This window comes from Colobus angolensis, unplaced genomic scaffold (genome assembly GCF_000951035.1).
Source record: "Colobus angolensis palliatus isolate OR3802 unplaced genomic scaffold, Cang.pa_1.0 Scaffold118, whole genome shotgun sequence".
NCBI lineage: Eukaryota > Metazoa > Chordata > Mammalia > Primates > Cercopithecidae > Colobus > Colobus angolensis.
The window spans coordinates 7,148,337-7,162,181 of record NW_012112919.1 but is presented as its reverse complement, the minus strand read 5'-3'; positions in this window follow the sequence as shown (position 1 = coordinate 7,162,181).

Sequence of the window (13,845 nt, the reverse complement as noted above, 5' to 3'; positions counted from 1 at the left end):
CCACACCCACTCCAGGCCCAGCCGCCGCCTTCCAGCCGCCGGGGCTGGCACTGCTGCTGCTGAGCAAACCTGGGGACTCGGGGTACACTCGTGGCGGGAGGCAAGGACGTGGTTGCATGACCCCTTTCCTCCGCCTGCACCTGGGAACCTCTCCCACCTCATTGGGATTGGGGCGGGGGGCGCTCCCTATGGCTGGGAGGCTGCTTCAGATGTCTTCTCTGAGGCTAAGAGGCTCTTCCAGTCCCTGATTTTTAAACATGCCTCCAGCACCCCTCTCCCTGCCAGGAATCACCCAGTACAGTGGCCAGACTGACCCGCTGTGTGAGTCTAGGTAACTCACCCACCCTGTCTAGGTCTCAGTTCCCTCATCTGTAAAACCAGGGCGGGCTTGGGCTCCATCTCTGGCTCCTGCCATACCAGCACCTTGGAGTCTAAGAAGATTGGGAGCCACCTGGGCATAAATGCAGATAAGGTGCCCATGCTCTCTGGAGAGGACAAAGGTTGGTGGGGGTGGGGAGTTTTTCTCCAGGGGCTGTGACACCATGGCACCCACAACCAGCCAGTAAGGGGAGGAGTGTGTTTCAGGGTCCAGCAGATCTAGGGACAAGTGGCCAGGTGTGAAGGTGATAGCTGGGGAAGCTCTGAGCCCCTCACTCTCAGGAGCCTGGGGTCCCTGGAACCCTAAGCACAATGGCCTCTTGTCCACACAACCCATGGGTCAGGCAGGGCCTGGGCCTGGCACCTGAGGAATCACGGCAGGCACGGCCATGCTGCATAGCCTCTGCTCTGCAATTCCCAGATGCAAAAGCTCGGAAAACCAGCCGTATGTGCATGTGTGTGAGCATGTGTGTAATGTCCAGGGCTAAATCTGACCTGAACAAAACTCATCTGGTGACTTGAAGTGACACGAGATAATTTTAGTCTGTATTTATCTCACTCCTTGGGAGTATTTATACCTTACATTTGTGAATATTAATTACATGAATATAAATGTGTTTGATGACAGAGTCTGCCCCACATCCTGCTGGGGGAGGGAGAGTTACCTAATAAACACCATATCCCTAGATAACTTTTCTAACTCCCCTTTAAAAAAAATACACAACTTCAAAACGTCCTGGCCCCAAGGGTTTCTGATAAAAAGCCGTGGACCAGTGAAAACCATAAAAATGACAGAGCCAGAGAAATGGCAGTGGCAGTGATTCGGGGGGTTCTTCATGTATTCTATGCAATGACACCCTGGGGGATGGGATCTGCTGGCCCCTCAGCCCATCAGGAACATGTTGCAGGACTAAGAGTGACTTAGACGTTTAAATATACGAATGTTCCTGACCCCCAAAGCACATTTGCTTATGGGTGGCTGAAGGGATTTTTTTTTTTTTTTTTTGAGACATGGTCTCAGTCTGTTGTCCAGGCTAGAGTGCAGTGGCACGATTATGGCTCACTGTAGCCTCAAGTTCCCAGGCTCAAGCCAGCCTCCCACTTCAGCTTCCTGACGAGCTGGGACAGGCGCACACCACTATGCTCAGCTAATTTTTGTATTTTTTGTAGAAAAGAAGTCTCACTATGTTGTCCAGGCTGGTCTCGAACTCCTGAGCTCAAGTGATCCGTCTGCCTCCGCCTCCCAAGTGATGGGATTACAGGTGTGAGCCACCGTGCCGAGCCAGGATTCTTTTGGTCTCATTTTGTAGTAATTACGGATTCATAGAAAGGTGCAAAGAAATGTACAGGAAGGTCCCATGCACCCTTCACCCAGATAATAAAGACAACTTTCCCAGGGTTACTGTGGTTGTCATAAATGCATTCCCCCCTCTCTGTCTTTCAGGTCCATGGTAAGATCACACTCAGGGCCCCTCTGAGGTGGGGCAGGGCCATGAAACTGGACCTGGCCAATTTGTTATGAGCAGAAATTATGTGAATTTCTCCCAAATCAGGGCATTTAAATGTCATAGTGAGGCTGGACACAGTGGCTCATGCCTGTAATCCTAGCAATTTGGGAGGCTGAGGTGGGCGGATCGCTTGAGGCCAGGAGTTTGAGACCAACCTGCCAACATGGTGAAACCCTGTTTCTACCAAAATACAAAAATTAGCTGGATGTGGTGGCATACACCTGTAATCCCAGCTACTCTGTAAGCCAAGGCAGGAGAATCGCTTGAACATGAGAGACGGAGGTTGCAGCGAGCTGAGATTATGTCATTGCACTCCAACCTGGGCCATCGAGTGAATGAGACGCTGTCTAAATAAATGAATAAATAAATAAATAAATAAATAAATAAATGGGAAATACCATAGTAAACCCTCCAGATCTCTTTCATTCCCTCTGTCATGGCAACCAGCAAGTTAGAAACGGTGGCTGCTCCATCAGCCTGGGTCCCAGAGTGGGGAGAAATGGAGCAGAGCCCCAGTGAACTGACAATGGACGTTCAGAGTGAATAAGAAATGTATCTTCATGTTTAAGCAATTATACTTGTAGGGGCGTTTGTTACCACACAGGACTCAGCTTATCACCAAGTTGGATTCTGGAAGATTCCAGGTCCTCCTCGTTCCGCAGTCAATGAGCTTTGCTAGGAGTTTTCATATGACCTTCCCATCTATTCTCAAGAGTCTTCATGGCTTACTATCACATACCACAAGAAGAGACCAGCTTTCCAGTAGCCCTCTCTGCTACCAGAACACCAGGCTTTAGACAGTCGCTGTCCCCAGGACCCCTGTGCCAGCTCAGCTTAGAAACGGTCAGTAGGGAACTCAGTGATGATGCTCACATCCCACTCTGCTTAGCACTAGCCACTGCCCCCACCCAGGGCCTGGATCTACTTCAGAGGGCCCCTCTGGGATGGACAGGGATGAACTGGGACCCACTGAGGCAGAGACCTGGAATGGGAGTGGGGAAACACAGTGGACTTCACAGTATCAGGTGCAGAAAGCAGGATGTCTGAATTCATGCCATGCACCAGGAGTTCCTATGGCAGAAGAAACAACATCTCTGGCCATGTTTGGGGCCATGCCTCTGCCTGTCAATATCCATTTCCCCTTCTTCCTTGTAACAAACCCAATTCATTTGGAATGGAAATGGGCCTGGTCCCACAAAGAGGCTCCACCACTCAGCATGACAAACCTGTTTCCCAGTTCCCCAGCCCCTTGCATCCAGGATTGTGCCATAAGATATAGGTGGAAGTCAGCTGGAGTCAGGGGGTGGGGTGCAAGTGTCAGGTAAAACTGGTTTCCTGACAAAAGGGGACAGATGCAGCTGGTGTGGACCTCTCTCTCCACCTTTCTGCCTCTGTTTTCTTTTGAACATAGACACGATACTTAGAGTTGTACCAACCACATTAAGACCACGAGGTGAGGCCATAAGAATCTCAGAGTTGTCGAGTTACCACAGCAAAGTCAGCAACCACCGTTTACTGATTTCTTATTATGAGAAAAATGCACCCCTGTGTGATTAAACTTCTAGAACCAGGTTTCCTGTTACCTGCAGCCAAACGCCTTCCCAACTGGTTCAGTGCCTAGCAGGGGAGTTAGAAGAAAGGACTTCTTTTACCAACTCTTGGACTTCTCTTTCCTCATCTGGGACCACATGTCCACCAGATCAATCCTGTCCCTAGAAATTGTCCCTGATCAATTCCATCCTTGTAGCAGGAGATCTGATGTAATCAACCCCACATCCTGGACCCTGATAGCCGTCTTTTGCACCTTCCACATTGCCACCAAAGTGATCTTTCCAAAACCATGGCACCCCTCTGTCAAAAAATTCTATCACTCAAATTCCTTCCCAAGCTTTCAAGGCCCTTCCCACGCTGAATTCAACTGACCTTTGCAGTTTTCTATCCCTTTACCCCTCACCAGGCAGCCCCCTCCCATGACTTCACCTCCTTCAACCCGCATCCACCATGGGCTGAAATGCTTGTTATCTCCTTTGCACGCTTTTTGCATACATTTGTTACAGCAAGTGCCACGATACTTACAGTTAATTGTTTATAAATCTTTTCCTTCCAGAGAGTGTGTGCTCTGAGGACAGGGGTCGATCCTTACTCTATTTGTATGTGTGTCACCTTCTAGCATAGCCAGTACTCAAAAAAAAAAAAAAAAACCCAGCCTGCTGAATAAATAAAACCCCAGTTCTTTGGTTGTACATTGAATATTAACCTTGAGCTTCTTCTTTGGGCTCTACACGGAGTTGCTCTTCAGGCAACCTGTGAAGGTCCCCACTATAAAGAAAGGGCTTGCTCAGTTTCTTGTTAAGCAATACTTATTGAGCAACTACTATGCACTTGTACCAGTTAGCTATCACCGCATTCATGCTGTGTAAAAAAATATTTTTCAAAAATTCCAGTGGCATATGACCATGACCATTTATTTCTTACTTGTCTGAGGGTTAGCTGGAGGTATTACAACATGCTATTATTACAAGCCCCACTTTTGAGGTGAGGAAACCAGAGGTGCAGAGAGGTAGAGGTAGAGGTAGAGGTAGAGTCCAATTTTGCACAATTGATAAGCAGCAGAGCCAGAATTAAAACGCAGGAAGCCTGGCTCAAGTTGGATTCTTAACCACGATGTTGCACTACCTCTCCATCTTGGACAGCATCCCACCTCTGTGCATGAATAACTTACTCATTAAAAAAAAAATCCCAGCCTAATATTTCAATAAATGGATGTTAATATATCATATCATATGTCGTATGTAGCCAGTCTGATATGGTTTGGCTATGTGCTCACCCAAATCTCATCTTGAATTGTAGCTCCCATAATCCCCACATGTCGTGGGAGGGTCCTGGGGGGAAGTAATTGAATCATGGGGGCGAGTTTTTCCCATGCTGTTCTTATGATAGTGAGTAAGTCTCATCAGAACTGATGCAGTTCCCCCGCACACACTCTCTTGCCTGCCACCATGTAAGATGTGGCTTTGCTCCTACTTTGCCTTCCACCATTATTGTGAGGCCTCCTCAGCCATGTGAAACTGTGAGTCCACTAAATCTCTTTTTCTTTACAGATTACCCAGTCTCTGGTATGTCTTTATTAGCAGTGTGAGAACAGACTAACACCATCTCTGTGCATCAATATTTTACTCATTTTTTTTAAACTCACTGTCTAATATTTCAATAAATGGATGTTAATATACCATATGTAGCCAGTCCCTACTGATGCATGTTTAACTTTTTCCCAGTCTTTTGCTACTATGCAATGGTGCATGAATAATTTGTGCCCCACTCATTCAGCATCTGTGAAGTGTATCTGCAGGAAAAATTCCTAGAAGTGGAATTGCTGAATCAAAGTTATGTGTCTTTATAATGGTAATAGCTTTTGCTGAATTGCTTACCAAAAATCTATGGAGTATCAGTGTCTCCACACCCTCTTCCACACCGTGTGTTAGTGAGATTTTTGATCTTTAACAGCATGATGGATGAAAAATAGCATCTCAGGGTTGTTTTAACTTGCATTTTGTTTTTACTATATATAGGTTGAAAAAATGATGCTATCTCATGGGGTTGTTGTGAGGATCAGATGTATTAAGATGATTAACCCATATCAAGTTATTAGCCAACAGTACCCAGAACCCCAGAACATAGTAATCACTTGATAAATGTTCAGTGTTATTACTATTATATATTATGTGAAGGTGGTGGAAGAATAAGGCACAGGGCAATATATATAATATGCTTACTATCTGTGGGTGAAAATGAAGCAAGAATATATATACACACACATATATATGTGTATATATGTATTTGTGTATATATGCATACATAACAGTCCTCAGGAAAGATATGCAAAAGTAGAAAACATTGATGCCTCTAAGGAAGGAAATGGTTGCTGGTGACAAGAGTGAAGAGATTTTTCACCTCATTTCCTTTATTTCATAATTTTTAAACCAGATGCACAAATCATTTATTCTCAAATGTCTGTAGTTCCTGATATCCTCCTGCAGCGGGAGGGGAAGGTTCCAGTCCAGTGGTTTTGGCCCCAGTCCCCAGGAAGTGGCCACAGCCCCTCTTGCCACCTTCCCACCCTTGCCTTTTGAGAGTGCCAGACTCAGCCCTGAAGACAGTTCAAAAGAAACAAGGTTTACACAAGCTGAGGAATTGAAAGGTTGGTGTTCATTCTCCCCCATCTCCCCACCTTCTCCAGCCCCTATCACTGTATCCATGCCCATCAAAGTAGGAGGAGAAAAGCCAGTGCAAAAAGGAGGGAACCTGAAGCCTCTGCCATCTTCAAGACTCCCTGAGGGGTAAACAGAAAACAGTCCTGGACGTGGGTACCCTGAGCTTCAGCCCCCCACTTGCCACTGACCTCCTGTGGAGGCAAGAGCCATCATCTCCCTGGGTCTCAGTTTCCTCAGAGTTAAAAGTGTTACTGACACATAGCCTCCATCAGGGCATTTGGATTAAACAAAGATGAGATATCTAGGATAGGCAAAGTCATAGACACCAGAAGTAGAATAGAGCTGCCAGGGGTTACAGAAGGGAAATGGGGAATTATTGTTTGATACCTTCTGAGTTTCAGTTTGGGATGATGAAAAGTTCTGGAGATGGGTAGTAGTGATGGTTGTACAACACTGTGAAAGTACTTAATGCCACTGAATTATAAACTCAAAAATGCTTGAAATGTTAACTTTTATGTTATATATTTTTACCACAATAAAAAATTGTTCCCTCCAAAAAAAAAAAAGAAGAAAAAAATTCCCCAACTTAATGCTCAAAGCAAAATTTGAACAATCACCATAGCAGATACTGAACTAGTTTGGAAATAAGAGCCCCGAAATAAACATTCAATCCCAAGACCAGCAGCTGTGGGTATGGAGCAGTGTGGAGAGCTGAAGGGAGCAGCAGGACCTGTCAGAAGAGGAACCCACCAGGTCCAAGCAGACGTAGTCTCCTGGCCATGCTGTTTGGGGTTCCCATCAGTTATTAATGAGGAGCCACTGGGCAGTGAGACTAGAAGCCACTGTGTAATTTTTTTTTTTTTGAGATGGAATCTCGCTGGACTCTCGCCCAGGCTAGAGTGCAGTGGCACAATCTCAGCTCACTGCAACCTCTGCCTTCCAGGCTTCAAGCCATTCTCTTGCCTCAGCCCCCCGAGTAGCTGAGATTACAGGTATGCACCACCACACCTGGCTAATTGTTGTATTTTTAGTAGAGACGGGGTTTCACCAGGTTGCCCAGGCTGGTCTCAAACTCCTGACCTCAAGCGATCTGCCCACCTCAACCTCCCAAAGTGCTGGGATTACAGGCATGAGCCACCGTGCCCGGCCACCACTGTGGAATCTTTGTGGTCGTGTAGATCTAAGTCTGCATAAGCAATGTCACAAAATGTGTATGGTTCTCATGTTACATTGTGATGTCACTCATGCTAAAACGGATCCTTTTTAATGGATCCATCATATAGCCCTGAGTTTAAGCAAAGGGGAGGACACATCCAGCGGATTGCCTGGGTCAGGTGAACCTCACCGTCTCAGTCCATTTGAGCTGCTGTGACACGGTACCATAGGCTGTGTGGCTTCTAAACAACAGAAATGTATTTCTTGAAGTTCTGGAGTCTGGAAGGCTGAGCTCAGGGTGCCAGCATGGTCAGGTGCTGCTGAGGCCTCTCCTGGGTTACAAGCTGCCCTCTTGAGTGGTGTGGTCACACAGTGAAAGAGGGTGTGAGAGGTCCCCAGGGCTCCTATGAATCCCATTCATGAGGGCTCCACCCTCATGACCTCATAACCTCTGAACAGCCCCACCTCAGAGTACCATCACATCGGGGTTACAATGTCAATATATGAATTAGGCGGGACACACATATTCCGTGCATAACACCTAGCCATTAAAATAGAGATTCTACTCTTCTGAGTGGGCGACATCAGGAAAGCTCCAGTCCCGTACCTCCTAATAGAATTCTGTCCTCAGGAGGCTTAATTTGATTTGGGTGTGTGACCCATGACTGTTCTCAGGGAGAAATGATGTTATTAAGCAGTGTCCACCTCTGCGCTGTTGCCACCTCTGTTCCTGAACAGACAGAGCCTGAGAAGAGAAGGGGGTTGGGATACAGACACAGCTCAGGGGGAAGAGAGCCGGAGTCAGAAGGGAACTGTGAGTAGTTCCCCACGGCCGGGAGGAGGGTTTACTCTTGTTGTTTGCAGAATCAGTCCCCTGCACAGGCAAGGGGAATGATCACCAACACCTGGGGCCTCTGTGACCTAGAGAAAGCCCGACCACTTGTAGTACCTGCCACCTCATCGGCCAAGACCTGACATACCCCTCAGAGCATGAGTGTCCCATGGCCTGATTAAGGAGAGCAGCATATGTTAAAAGTACTAAGCCACATCTCACTTTGGAGAATGTATTCGTTGGGATAAAATTTGGCTGTCATGACAGAGACCCAAAGCTCCCCAAACGTTATGCCCATCACAGCACACAGAGAAAATTGTAATAATTGTGTAGCTCACAGGGGTAAAAGAATAAGGCTGTGTCTTAGTTCCTTCAGATTGCTAAAACAAAATATCATAAATCGGATAGCTTATAAACAGAAATTTATTTCTCATAGTTCTGGAGACTGGGAAGTCCAAGATCAAGACACTGGCAGAGTGGTGTCTGGTGAAGGCCTGCTTTTAGTTCATGGATGGTGTCTTTTTGCTGTGTCCTCATATGGTGGAAAGGGAAAAACCTCTGGTCTTGCTAGTCCCTTATAAGGGCACTAATCCCATTCATGAAAGTTCTACCCTCATGACCTAATCACCTCCTAAAATCATCACATGGGGAATTAGGTTTCAACATATGAATTTTGGAGAGACACAAACATTCAGTTGGCAGGCTGCTTACATGCAGAAGCAACTGGCCCTGAGACAAAGGGGATCAGTAGCTTCATACACCTGCAACCCATTGACAGCACTCCAGGAAGGCCCAACATTGGTTGGGAATCTCTGGCTTAATTAATATAGACATTCATGTTCCTCTCACGTAGAAGTCTGAGTTATTATGCTGATCCTGTCCTATGAAGCCATCAAGGGCCCAGACCCCCTCTATGTTGTTGCTCCTCCATCCCTAGCATGTTGCCCTTATCTGCAAGATCCCAGATGGCACACTGCACATCTACCTTCCATCCAGATAGAGGGTAAAGGAGAAGGGAAGACCAACCCATCCTTTTAAGGGCATGTATCAGTTGTCTATTATTGCAAAACAATTACCTCAAAACTTGGTTGTTTAAAACAATAAACATTTATTATCTCAGTTTCTGTGGGTCGGGAATTCAGAGTTTACAGTCAAGATGTCATCCAGCATCACAGTCACCTGAAGGCTGGTTTGGGGGTTAAGGACTTGCTTTCAAAATGGCTCTCTCACATGACTGTTGGCAGGAAGCGTCGGTTCTTTGCCACATGGGTCTTCTCTCCACAGGACTGCTCCTACGTTGTCCTCATGACATGGCAGCTGATTTTCCCCAGAGTAGATGATACAAGAGACAGAGAGCAAGAAGGAAGCCAACTGCCTCTTCGGTTCAACCTCAGGTGTTCATTGCTTCTACCACATTCTATGCATTAGAAGCAAGTCACAAAGTGCAGGTTATGCTTAAAGGAAGGGAATTAAGCCTCCACCTAAATGAAAGGATTGTCAAATAATTTATGGCCATATATAAAACTACCTAGCACAGGGCACATCCAGGCAGTTGTACACATACTTCTTCTGCTTGCACCCACTGACTAGAACTCAGTCCCACAGCCATACAGAGCCCCATGGGAAGCTGAGATACGTTGTCTTCATTGTAGTGGCTGTCCACACAACTAGAAATTGGTGATCTATTACTATGGGAGAGAAATGGGAAATGAATGACATTTCTGCCTCAGAGGAAGCAAAAACACAGATATGCTAGGAGGGAAAAAAAAAAAGAATCCTGTGGAATATAATTTACATTCTAGGAGAAGAAAACATGTTTTTTCATCATTGACTTTCTTGAAAATGCTCATGACATATAGTTGAATGAAAAATGCAGGTTGAATAGAGCACGATGCCATTTATGACAATGTGCATATGTATATCTCAATGAGTGTGGAGGCAGAGAGGTGCCTGGAAGGATGTTCACCAACACAGTCACTGTGGTTATCTCCAGGTGATTAGATTATTGGTGATTTCCTCATATATTTCTATGTCACCTTTCTATATCATTTACTGTTTCTCAAAAACAAACAAACAAACAAAAAACAGAAAAAGTGGTAAAAATATTTCTTCCTACTCTTTCTAATCAATGCCACCTCCCTGCCAACCCCAAGCCAACCTAGAGGAAGAAGATTGATGAGGAATTCCTGGCATTGTGCAGTGAGTCTGGCTAGTGAACCTGTCAGCTCTGAGTCATGCCAAGCGCAGGGCAGGCAGGTGGGGCAGGGCCAGGGACCTGGTTAGATAGTCAGGATGTGCCAGTGAACACCGCATCAGGGCACGAAGTCACAGCTGGGACCATGTGAGTGGAGAGGGCTTATGCCAAAAATCATGAAAGCAGAGGTCAGAGGCTGGAGAGTCAGCCCAAACAGTGAGAGTGGCCAAGATGTGGCATTGGAGGGGATGTTTCAGGGTCCAGGGTCCACATGTTGGCCCTGAATGTCAATGATGAAAAAAACATGTGGACCTTGCACCAGGGCCAAGCATCAGGCTGAGCACAATGTTCCCATTTCCAACAAGACCCCAGGGCTGGGAGAAGAAGAGATTCCAGAAAGCTATGCTCTGTATAAGAGATGGGAGCCAGTGCAGGTTGAAAAGACCCCAGGTGCCTCTTCCACCCCCAGGGCATGGCTAGGCAGGAGGAACCAACTGGATTGCAGCCCCAACATAGCCACGAGGGCTGCCAGGGAGCCTGTTGCTGCCCCAGCAAGAGAGTTCGCTGCCAGGGCTGACTGCGCTGCCCCCTGCTCAGGCAAGGATGGTAACTGTTCAATGTCGCCTGCCAGCTCTGATCTGTGAGTAGTAGCTCCCTGGACTATGGGGCTGAGAAAGATTCTAAGGCCGAGCTGGAGCTTAGGAGGAACTGCTGAAGTGATTAATTAGTGATGTCTGTCAAGGCACAAAAAGGAGGGTATGTTAGCCCAAGTGCCACCATTCCAGCAGGCACTCTTTTTCCACTAGGGGTTCACCCTCACCTCTTCTCCCCCCACTTGTCTGCCTTCCATTGCAAGGAAAACTTCCATGTAAGAAAAATTACCCACAATCCTATGTTTTCATTCTGGCCATTCACTGCTAGAGTTTTCTGCATACAGAGAGCCTTTTTATATCATTCTCATCAGAAAGTACATCCCAACTGTAAATGCTTTTCCACAAGGGTTTTCCTATGATTATTTTTTAATGTCCTTTTTAAAAAAGTAACACAAGATCATTGTAGAAAGTACAGAGTACCAACAAGAAAAAAAACCTTAAAACCTTTCATTCTAAAACCCATAGAGGAACCCAGAGCCTGCCAGGCAGTAGCAGACCAGGAGGGTCCTCATACTAGAGCAATAGTGCTAGGAATGGCCATAAGTATCAGAATTACCTGGGATGCTTTATTTAAAAAAAATGCAGATTACCTCTTATACACATGTTAGAAAACATCAGTCCTCCCCTACCCACCTCCCCTGTAAAAACAAAAATGGGCAAAGGCTATAATAAACAAGACAATTCACAGAAACATAAATTCAAGTGGTCAATAAATGTGAACAATGTTCTTCTCTATTAGGCAGGAAAATGAAAATTAAAACAATGAGATGCCTTCCCCACTTCCCTAGAAGACTGGCAAGAACTTAAGTGTGATAACATCCAGCACAGGCAGAGAAATGGGCATGAATTGCTACAACCTCTTGGGAAAGTAATCTGGAGTTGTTTATTAAAATTAAAAATACTCTATATATACACTGGACAGAATAACCACACTTCCAGGATCTAGTCTACAGAAGTCAAATCATCAGGACATAAAGATACATGTACAAGTACACTTAATGAAGCACTCATCCATTTGCACTACAAATATTTGTTCATCAGCTACTAGGGACTGAGGACAGCATTCGAGGACAGCATTCCTCATTCCAACAAGCCCCAAGGGGGCACTGTTTAGACACAAGGGATACAGTGGTCAGCAAAACAAAAACCCCTGCTCTCATGAACTTTATGGTCTAGAGGCAGGTGATAGTGTTTTCAAACTGACATAGCGTGGCAGTGGGTGATGAGTACTATGGAGAAAATAAAGCAGGGGAGAAAGGGCTAGGGGAAGTAGGGGAGAACTGCAATTTAAAATAGAGCCATTGGCTGGGCGTGGTGGCTCACACTTGTAATTCCAGAACTTTGGGAGGCTGAGGCCGGTGGATCACTTGAGGTCAGGAGTTCAAGAACAGCCTGGCAGACATGGTGAAACCCCATCTCTACTAAAAATACAAAAATTAGCCAGGCATGGTGGCACACACCTATAATCCCAGCTACTTGGAGGCTGAGGCAGAAGAATGACTTGAACCTGGGAGGTTGCAGTGATCCAAGATTGCGCCACTGCACTCCAACCTGGGTGACAGAGTGAGATTCTGTCTCAAAAAACAAACAAACAAACAAATAAATAAATAAATAAAATAGAGCCATCATTGAAAGGCTTGCTAAGAAGGTGGTGTTCGATCAGAGAACTGAAGATAATGAGGGAATGAGCCAAGCGGATACTGAGGAAAGCATTCCAGGCAGGAGAAACAGCTGATGCAAAGGCCTAATGCAAAGGGTGGCTGGATTTGGTGTGTCAAAGAACCACACAGATGACGACAGCAGTGAAGGTGAGGTCAGGGAGGTGAGGTCAGCAGGTGGCGCCGGGCCTTGAAGGCAAGGACTCAGCTTTGCTCTGGGTGATGCAGATAGGAATATCTATTGTGATAGACAGAGCGATATCTGTCCCTATCCATCTCTGGGATACAGACAGGAAATGGAAGTCAGCAGCCTATGAAGGGCACGATCTTGAGTGAGTGGGGAGTCCCGAGGACTGAGCCCTGGGGTGTGAAAACAGGCAAAGGGGGCCTGGAAGGAGCAGCCAGAGAAGCAGGAGACAAACCAGGGAGACGGAGCTGCAGAGCCAGTGAAGACAGCGTCTCAGCAGGGGAACGGGCTGCGCCGATGCCTGACACATCCAGTCCAGTGAGGCCTAAGGCTCAACCCGTGGAGTCAGCACCATGGACACCCTGAAGAGACCAGCTCAGGGGAAGAACGTGGATGGCTGCTGGTGGGCACTTGAATAAGCCCCTCAGGGAGGAGAGTGGGAAGGACTTCTGAGAGTGGGGACGGCAGCTGACAGGCCCGGGGCAGCAGCTGCGGAGGGGCAGCTGTGTTTCTCCGGAGAACAATGGGGGACCCTGTGTCCTTGAGCTCCAAGGCGGGCGCCTCTCTCCCAGAGCCAGGAGGAAAGCGGATCCCTGCGTTAATTAAGTCTCATCAGCAGCAAGGCAGTGCTTGCCAAGGTCCTGCCTCTGAGGAAGCACTGGGCAGCAGGGACAGGCGCTGGCTCCTTGGGAAAGTGCTCAGGCCTGGGAGGAAATGGGCCCTGCCTAAGGTCCCGGCCAGAGGAAGGCCACAGCCCTGGGAGGGCCCAGAGGACCTGGGCAAGGACAGGCTGACCGAGGCCAGTGCTGAGGGAGAAGGCAGACAGAATGAAATGTCTCTGCCTGCCTGTTGTGGATGATGCCCAGTGGGGCAGGGCTGGCTCTAAACCCAGCTCTAAATGCTGGGTTTAGACTCGAAATTCCTTAGATATTTAACTCGGTCTGTTGTTGAATGAGCAGATATTATCCTATCCGTCTCTGGGATAGAGACAGGAATTGGAAGTCAGCAGCCTGAGTGGGGAGTCCTGAGGACTGAGCCCGGGAGTGTGACAACAGGTGAAGGGGGCCTG